Genomic DNA, 7970 nt, shown 5'->3' with positions numbered 1-7970 from the left:
CAACCTCCTGCATCCACACTCTCATTCTTTCAGTCTCTACCCAGAGCTCATGAACATAGGTGAGGGTAGGAACGTAGACTGACCAGTAAACAGAGAGCTTTGTCTTACAGCTCAGCTCCCTCTTCACCACGATGGACCAGCACAGAGGCCACGATACTGCAGACGCTGCACCAATCCATCTGTCAAGCTCACGCTCCATTCTTCCCTAATTGAGAACAAAACCCCGAGATACTTGAACTCCTCCACTTGAGGCAGAACCTCACCCTCGACCTGAAGAGAGCAATATACCTTTTCCGACTCAGGACCATGGCCTCAGATTTGGAGGTGCTGATCCTCCTTCTAACCTCGTCACACTAAGCTGCGAACACGTCCAGTGAGAGCTGAAGATCACGGCACGATGACACCAACAGGACCACATCATCTGCAAAGAGCAGAGATGAAATCCTGAGGCCACTGAACCAGACTCCCTCCACCCCCTGACTGCACCGAGAAATTCTGTCCATAAAAGTTATGAACAGAATCGGTGACAACGTGCATCCTGGAGGAGTCAAACTCCCAACATGAAGGGGTCTGACACTACTGAAGAGCCAGCTGAGCTGAAAATTAGATGTCAGCAGACTGCAAGCCCTGATTGGCCAGAGAGCATAATCAATCCTGAGAACATCTTCACAAGAAGCTAATCATATTTAAAACCTTCCAACTACAGCCTTTGTTTTTACTCGTTATTTACTTAATAAATGTTCATGTATATATATATATATATATATATATATATATATATATATATATACGTTAAAATGGCAGCACCTAACCAACTCTATGGTACCCTGATACAGGGAAGACCAAAATGACTGTAGTCACTGGCTCCATCCGGTGGAGGTGACTTCAACCCAACCACGACAGTTTGGGAAACAGACCCAGAGAATGACGAGCATTTTATGACTTTCTTCTCTTAAATACCTGTTGGTGGTAAGTTACGGGCAACTGCGCTCTGATGACCCACCCCCATTTAGGGGACACAGTTTTATGGAAAACTACCAAGACTGAGTAGAACCAAGTGGTTTCAAATTAGGGTGAAGTGAGTTGTGCTGAGACCGGACAATGGAAAAACCGTTATAGTCCCACTATGGAGTGGTTATTAAAACCTACATGTTAACTTTCAGCCCTCCCTGGGGAACACTGATTTCCCAGCACTCAGCTGATGATCAGTGTGGCCACGTCTTTTCTGCACAGCATCATCAAAACCAATGGAGAACTATCCTGATGCATGCTCAATAATCCAGGTAGAAAAACTTAAAAAAAAGTTCAATCTGGTCCTCTGGACATTCAAAAAAAACAAAACAAATTGTAGAAACATTTCATCTTTCATCCGAAAGACTTCTTCAGTCTTCATTGGACAACTCTGCAGCTGAAGCAGTGTGGGTCTTTGGTTTCATTTGCACAGCAGACACTGAAACACTGCTACTAACAGTCTCTGTGACAAACTCAACATGTAGCTTTTAGCATCTACACTGCATTTTCACACAAACCGATTTCTCTACGTCGCATCCAGGCGGCAGACCTTTTAATCCAAAGCAACATGCAGATAAAGAACACATTGGGTTCGGTGTGGCGTTCAGTTTGTCCTCAGTGAGGCTTCAACGTGCGTGCAGAGACAACTGGGGTTGCCATGTTTAGTTCGTGACGAAGATTCAGCTCTGATCTGAACAGAAAACTAGTAGAGTGGGCTTGTTGACCACTGTCCTTCAGAATAAAAGGTCTGAGGCACAGCTGGACATGTTTAAACTCAAAACAAGATAAATTAGCATCCAGGCAGAAAGGTAGAGAGGGGTTCAGTTCTGAGCGAGACAAAAGAGAAAAGGAGTGATGGATGGCTTGCACGCCGAGTATTGTGAGAAGAATTACAGTTGGATGCTGCCAGCTGAGGCGGGGTGGCAGCCGGCCAGAGCCTGGGAAGAACAAAGGCCCCCGATCTGTGTGTGTGTGTGTGTGCGCGTGCGTGTGTGTGGCGGCCAGCTTCATATTTACATGCCCTGCTCAGGAGTTAATTGCAGTGAATTCCTGCAGCGGGTGTAAAGTCGAGGCTGTTTCTTTATTTTACACAACAAACAGATCCAGCTCAGGCTGTTCTGCTTCAAAGGACTCTGAAGGATTTGAGCTCTCTCTCAAGCAGTCTGTCTCAAATCCCAGGATGGTTCTAGACTCTGACTTTAGGTTTAATAAACAGATTAATCTGTTCTGCAGAAAAGCTTCTCCCAGTTAAGGCAGGTAGCTAAGCTTAAGTCAGCGTCGACCACATTTGACCTTGAAAATAATAGTCCATTACGACCCGGCTAGACTTTATGTTGAAGTCAGGCAGGTCTCCTTTCACGTCTCCAGCTCGTCCAAAATGCTGCAGCTCAGCTCTCAACAGGGACTCGGAAGGTTTGAGCACATTTCACCAGTTTTGTCCTCCCTTCACTGGCTCCCTGTACAGATCAGGATTGATTTTAAAATTCTTCTGTTGACCTTGAAGTGCATAAATGCACCCTCACATCTCTGACCTACTTCAACCATATCCGTCTCGTGCCCTGAGATCATCTGACCAGCTGCTTTTGGTTGAAGCTCAGAGGAGATCAGGCGTTTTCAGTCATGGACCCTAAACTCTGGAACAACCCGCCCAACATCAGACAGACCACTTCACTTCCTGTTTTAAAATCTCTTCTAAAAACACATCTGTTTTCTCTGACGTTTAACACGGTGTGATCTGATTTAGTTTTTTATTGTTTCATGTTTTTACTTTGATGTTATTAATTAATTTCTTTTTTTTTCTTTAATTACTGCTTTTGATCTCGAACTTTGGTAACAGCTGCTGTTTTTAAATGTGCTTTATAAATAAATTTGACTTGACTCTTACACACGAAAATACTGTAAACAGATTAATTACCAATTGGTTAATGATTGATCAGAAACTTTTAAAAAAATCAGAAAGTTTATATGAAATCTTTGTTCAGCTGCTCCCTCTTCAGTGGTCTCCACAGCAAGTCCTCCTCTGTCCTGTTTTTCTGGTTTCACAGTGGCTGACAAACAAAAGCCAAAATGTGTCCGGTTGCTATGGCTCTTAATTATTTTGTTGTAAACAAGCCGTGCCGTCTCAGCTCCTAACTGCCTCGTGCACATCAAAGCCAAGCCTGACCTTGCATACCAGGTGAGGTTTGGATTAATGAGCTCTGGACATCAAACACCATCACCTCCCACAAATCATTAAACCCTACGTGGACAAATTTACACCGCACAAAAATGCTGAAAAACAAAAATCCCCATTAACCTTGCCGCTCATCTCAGTTTGAAGATCAGGACCAGGGTGTGGGAGTAACATCAGCCGAAACAGCAGAGAGAAAAAGTTTAAAAAAAAGCTCCAATTATCAGCTGTGTGGGAGAAGAGTCGAAGCTCTTCCTCCATTGAACAAACCAAGCTTCTGGCAGGATGGGCCTTTCACACACTTCAACAGCTTAGAGTAAAATTAATTTTAAAAAGACTAAATTAAACCAGCTGCTGCAAACACAAGAAGAGCGGTTAAACCTACTCTGACGCAGTTTAATGCGGCGATCAATCCGAGACATTTCCTTCGGTGTCAGGACTGAAAACTGCAAGAAAAGAACTTAAATGTTCCTGAAATAAAGAGGATTGTTTCAAGTTCGAGTAATTAAAACGATTGAGCTCGGTTCTGATGCAGGAATGGTGTGGGAGGAGGTGGTTTCAAAGAGTCAGCTTCATGTACCCCCATCAGTTCAAACGCACAGATAAGTTATAATAATGAGGGAATTATGGCTGTTAGGAAGCCTTGCTGATGGGATGCAGCCGTGCTGTCCAGCAGAATGAGTTTATACAAGACATTCAATAAATGCTCTTCTCTAATGTCCAAAAATGCAGCAAAATGAATTAAAGCTTAATTCAGTTTAAAAAACAAAGATTAAAAGACAAAAACTAAAGCAAGCGACACAATTTAGCTTTTCAAATTAGTTCTGCATTTTAGAGTACTAAGCTCTAAAAGTGTTTTTTCCCCTGAGCAGATTTTTATGAGCTCAGATGATTTTCAGACATTTCCCTTCCTGATAAAAACAGTTATATATTTCATATTTAGTCGAGTTTTAAAAGATTTTTACAAGGCTGATTATATTGATGTGTGATATGTGACATGTATAAATTGATGTATTTTGCACAGATATGTTAAAAAGTACATAGTTTGACCAGTTAAAGGATAAAGATCTGGTCCTGTTTTCTGAGTGCAGCATCACATGAATTTTATCACCACGCTCTTGTACTGATGGTGGGAGAGTTGGGTCTTTTTTTTTTTTTTTTTGGTCCCTCGTTGTGGAGCGAAGAAGAACTGGAAATACCCTCCGTCTGTGCATGTTGTTAGAAAGAAAGCTTCAAAAATAACCGAGGTACTTCCATTTTGGTGTGTGGCTACATCTAGAAATGAGAAAGGTCAGTATCAAAAATTGGGTTGCCATGGCAAAATCCAAGATGGCCACCTCCATGTGTAAACCAGACACCCCTACTCTTGAGGAAAGTTTGCTTTCTAGTTTGTTTGTTTTTATTTTTCCTCTAATGATTGGAGTGGCCTTTGGGGTGGCTGATGATTCATTTATGGTGAACAAGGCCACCATTAGCCACCCCCTGGCTCCACCATTGCTCTCTAGGACACATTAATTCACACTGCCTGGGACAAGAGATAAAATAAATTAAACATTTTCCGCTGTTCTTCTCCACAGTGCAACTCCTCCCCATCTGAAACTCTTGCACCAAAAACATTAAGGTTTACCTGCATTCACTGTTCCGGTACAGAAAAACACTCATCTCAAAAGCTCTAAACATTCACCACTCAGATCCCTCACTATTTAGATGCAGTATCAGGAAACCTCAAAGATCCTCAGCCTAGTTCCAACACTGCTCCAGCACAAAATACGCCGTAAAGGACGTTCTTCTTCTTTGGTGTTTTACGGTGGATTGCCTCCTGTCTGTTGCATCGCCGCCTCCTTGAGACTGAACCCCACATTTACATTTCCATGAAGGAAGTTTCGCTGACGTGAAAAACCTGTCGATCTGCGTTCGATTACTCCGTGGCTTTCTCCAAGACCCTTTAGAACGGCAATTTTGAACACCTTTTTGTCAATATCTTGTATTTTCAGTCATACCAGCGATGTAAATTAATACAGGCACTGCTTATGGATCCTTCTGTATTATTAAATACGTTTACACTTTAATTACATTGTTAGTTGTAAATAAGAAGAGACGATAGAGACTTTGTGTCAAATTGAGACCATGTTAAACCCCATAAATCTTCACAACTCATTCAGGCATCATTCCAAATGGATGAAAAGTTAGTTTGAGAAACACCCTGGCTGTTTTTATATATTTGTTTTACAGTTTAATGGGTAAATCTGATATAAAATGTCTCATGAAGGAAGAGTTTGTGTTGTCCAAAGCGTCTCGGAGCTTCCAACTTTATCAAGATCAAAGAGTGCCTTCTTCTCTTTCATCACTGCATAAAAGAGCTAAACTTTGGATGATTTTATTACAGAGCTGTGCTCCGAGTGGGGCTGAGTGTTTGGAGCTTTCAGACCTGATCATTACAGAACATCCTTTCATCTGCTTTTTGGGAGTATTATTTGAAATTTGTCATTCCTCCCTGAATAAACATCACTTTTCTGTCAGGCTTTTACAAACGTGGACGGTTCGTTTGTAATGAAGGTGCTACAAAGGCTAACTTTGACTTCCTAATGAGCTGGTCTGAGTGATTTAAGCTCATTTTATCATTTGCATGGGAAAAACCAACATTCTGCATTTTATATTGTTGGCTAAACTAACGGGGAGAAGTTTGCTTTGATCAGGGAAATCTCTGAAGCTGGTGGAAGAATTTAATCAGGAACAAGGCTTCAGAATATAAAAAGGTTGATTAGGTTAAAAAGAGGAGGGAGAGAAACGAGCTCAGACCCAAAACCATTAAGGTAATGGATTGCTGGTGGCTGAAACTATTAGTGTTGTTTGTTTTTATTTTATTTATTTTAGATTTGAGGACTGAAAGTGATGAAGAGCATCAGCACCTCTGAATCCACTGGTTTTAAACCAGTCCTTTTCAGAGACTTTCATTAAAAAGCAGCATTGATATCTGACATAAAGGAACAAACTGATCAAACCCCAAACCATAAGCTGCTGCTGCAGGAGGAGCAGCTTCTCCCCCACTTTCTTACATCATCAGGCCTCCATGACCCTGGCTGAAGGCTGCAGTTTGATGTCGGATGCTTCCATGCTGTCACTGCTGAGAACATTAACTCATATATTCAGTCCTGGCTCTCCCTCCGTCCCACAACTGAACACAAATTTTAAATACTCTGAATGAGATGCCTTCATTGTTTTACAGTTTTCCTTGCTGGCAGGTCCTGCAGAAACCTCCTTCTGAGACTTAAGTGGCAATAAGCAAAACGTTAACTGTCATCAAGTGAGAAAGCTTCGTGGATGAGGAGCTAAATGTGTTGAAAAGACAACAACAGTATAAGTCTGCTTGAGTTCAGACAAGAAACTCGAAAGGATTAACGGTTGTTCATTCAGCTGAGATTCCTCGAGAGTTTTCTAAGTATTTTTCACTAAACTTTTGTTTTGAGAAGTTTATTTTAGGTGTAGCAAAAAAAAAATTGTTAGGTGCAGCAGCTGCTTAAGCTGCTGTCCCTATGATGCAACTCCAGAACAAGCAAAGATGATGGATGGATGGATGGATGGATGGATTGTTGTTGATGGATGTTGGATGAAGGATGGATGATGATGGATGGATAGATGACAGATGGATGGATAATGGATGGCTGGATGATGGATGGATGGGTGATGGATATGATAGATGGATGTTAGATAATGGATGATGGATTGATGTTGGGTGGATGGATGGTTGTTGGATGGATGTTGTTTGGATGTTGTTTGGAAGGATGATGGATAGATGTTGGACAGATAGATGATGGATGGATGTTGGATGGACGTTGGATGGATGATGGATGGACAGACATTTAGTGATCAGATGTATTTTAATAAGTGTCTGTTTTGTTTGTATTGTTGCAGCTCAGTTAAATTAAATCATTTGTTTATTAATAAATTGTTGACAGCCGTGTTTATTCTGGGGACCAGTAGATCCTGCACATCGCTGATCTTTGTGGCACCGTTTGAAAAATTTTATTATTTTATTCTGCTGAATACGAGTAAACAAACACACCTGACCATACTTGGTCATAGCACAACAACTATATTAACAAACAATGATTACTCTTCTGCCTGTCCAGTTGTTGTAGGTTTTCAGTGCACTCTGTCAACATGCTATCAACAAGCTATCAACATGCAATCAACATGCTATCAACATGCTGTCAACATGCTGTCAACATGCCGTCAACACGCTATCAACACGCTGTCAACATGCTATCAACATGCTGTCAACAAGCTATCAACAAGCTATCAACATGCTGTCAACATGCTGTCAACAAGCCATCAACATGCTGTCAACAAGCCATCAACATGCTGTCAACATGCTATCAACATGCTGTCAACAAGCTATCAACATGCTGTCAACATGCTATCAACAAGCTATCAACATGCTGTCAACATGATATCAACAAGCTATCAACATGCTGTCAACATGCTATCAACATGCTATCAACATGCTGTCAACATGCTGTCAACAAGCTATCAACAAGCTCTCAACATGCTATCAACATGCTATCAACATGCTGTCAACATGCTATCAACAAGCTATCAACATGCTATCAACATGCTATCAACATGCTATCAACAAGCTATCAACATGCTATCAACATGCTATCAACATGCTGTCAACAAGCTATCAACAAGCTATCAACAAGCTATCAACATGCTATCAACATGCTGTCAACATGCTGTCAACATGCTGTCAACATGCTATCAACATGCTGTCAACATGCTATCAACA

The sequence above is a fragment of the Nematolebias whitei genome, chromosome 15 (genome assembly GCF_014905685.2).
Source record: "Nematolebias whitei isolate Nwh7 chromosome 15, NemWhi1, whole genome shotgun sequence".
NCBI lineage: Eukaryota > Metazoa > Chordata > Actinopteri > Cyprinodontiformes > Rivulidae > Nematolebias > Nematolebias whitei.
This window is presented reverse-complemented; position numbering follows the sequence as displayed.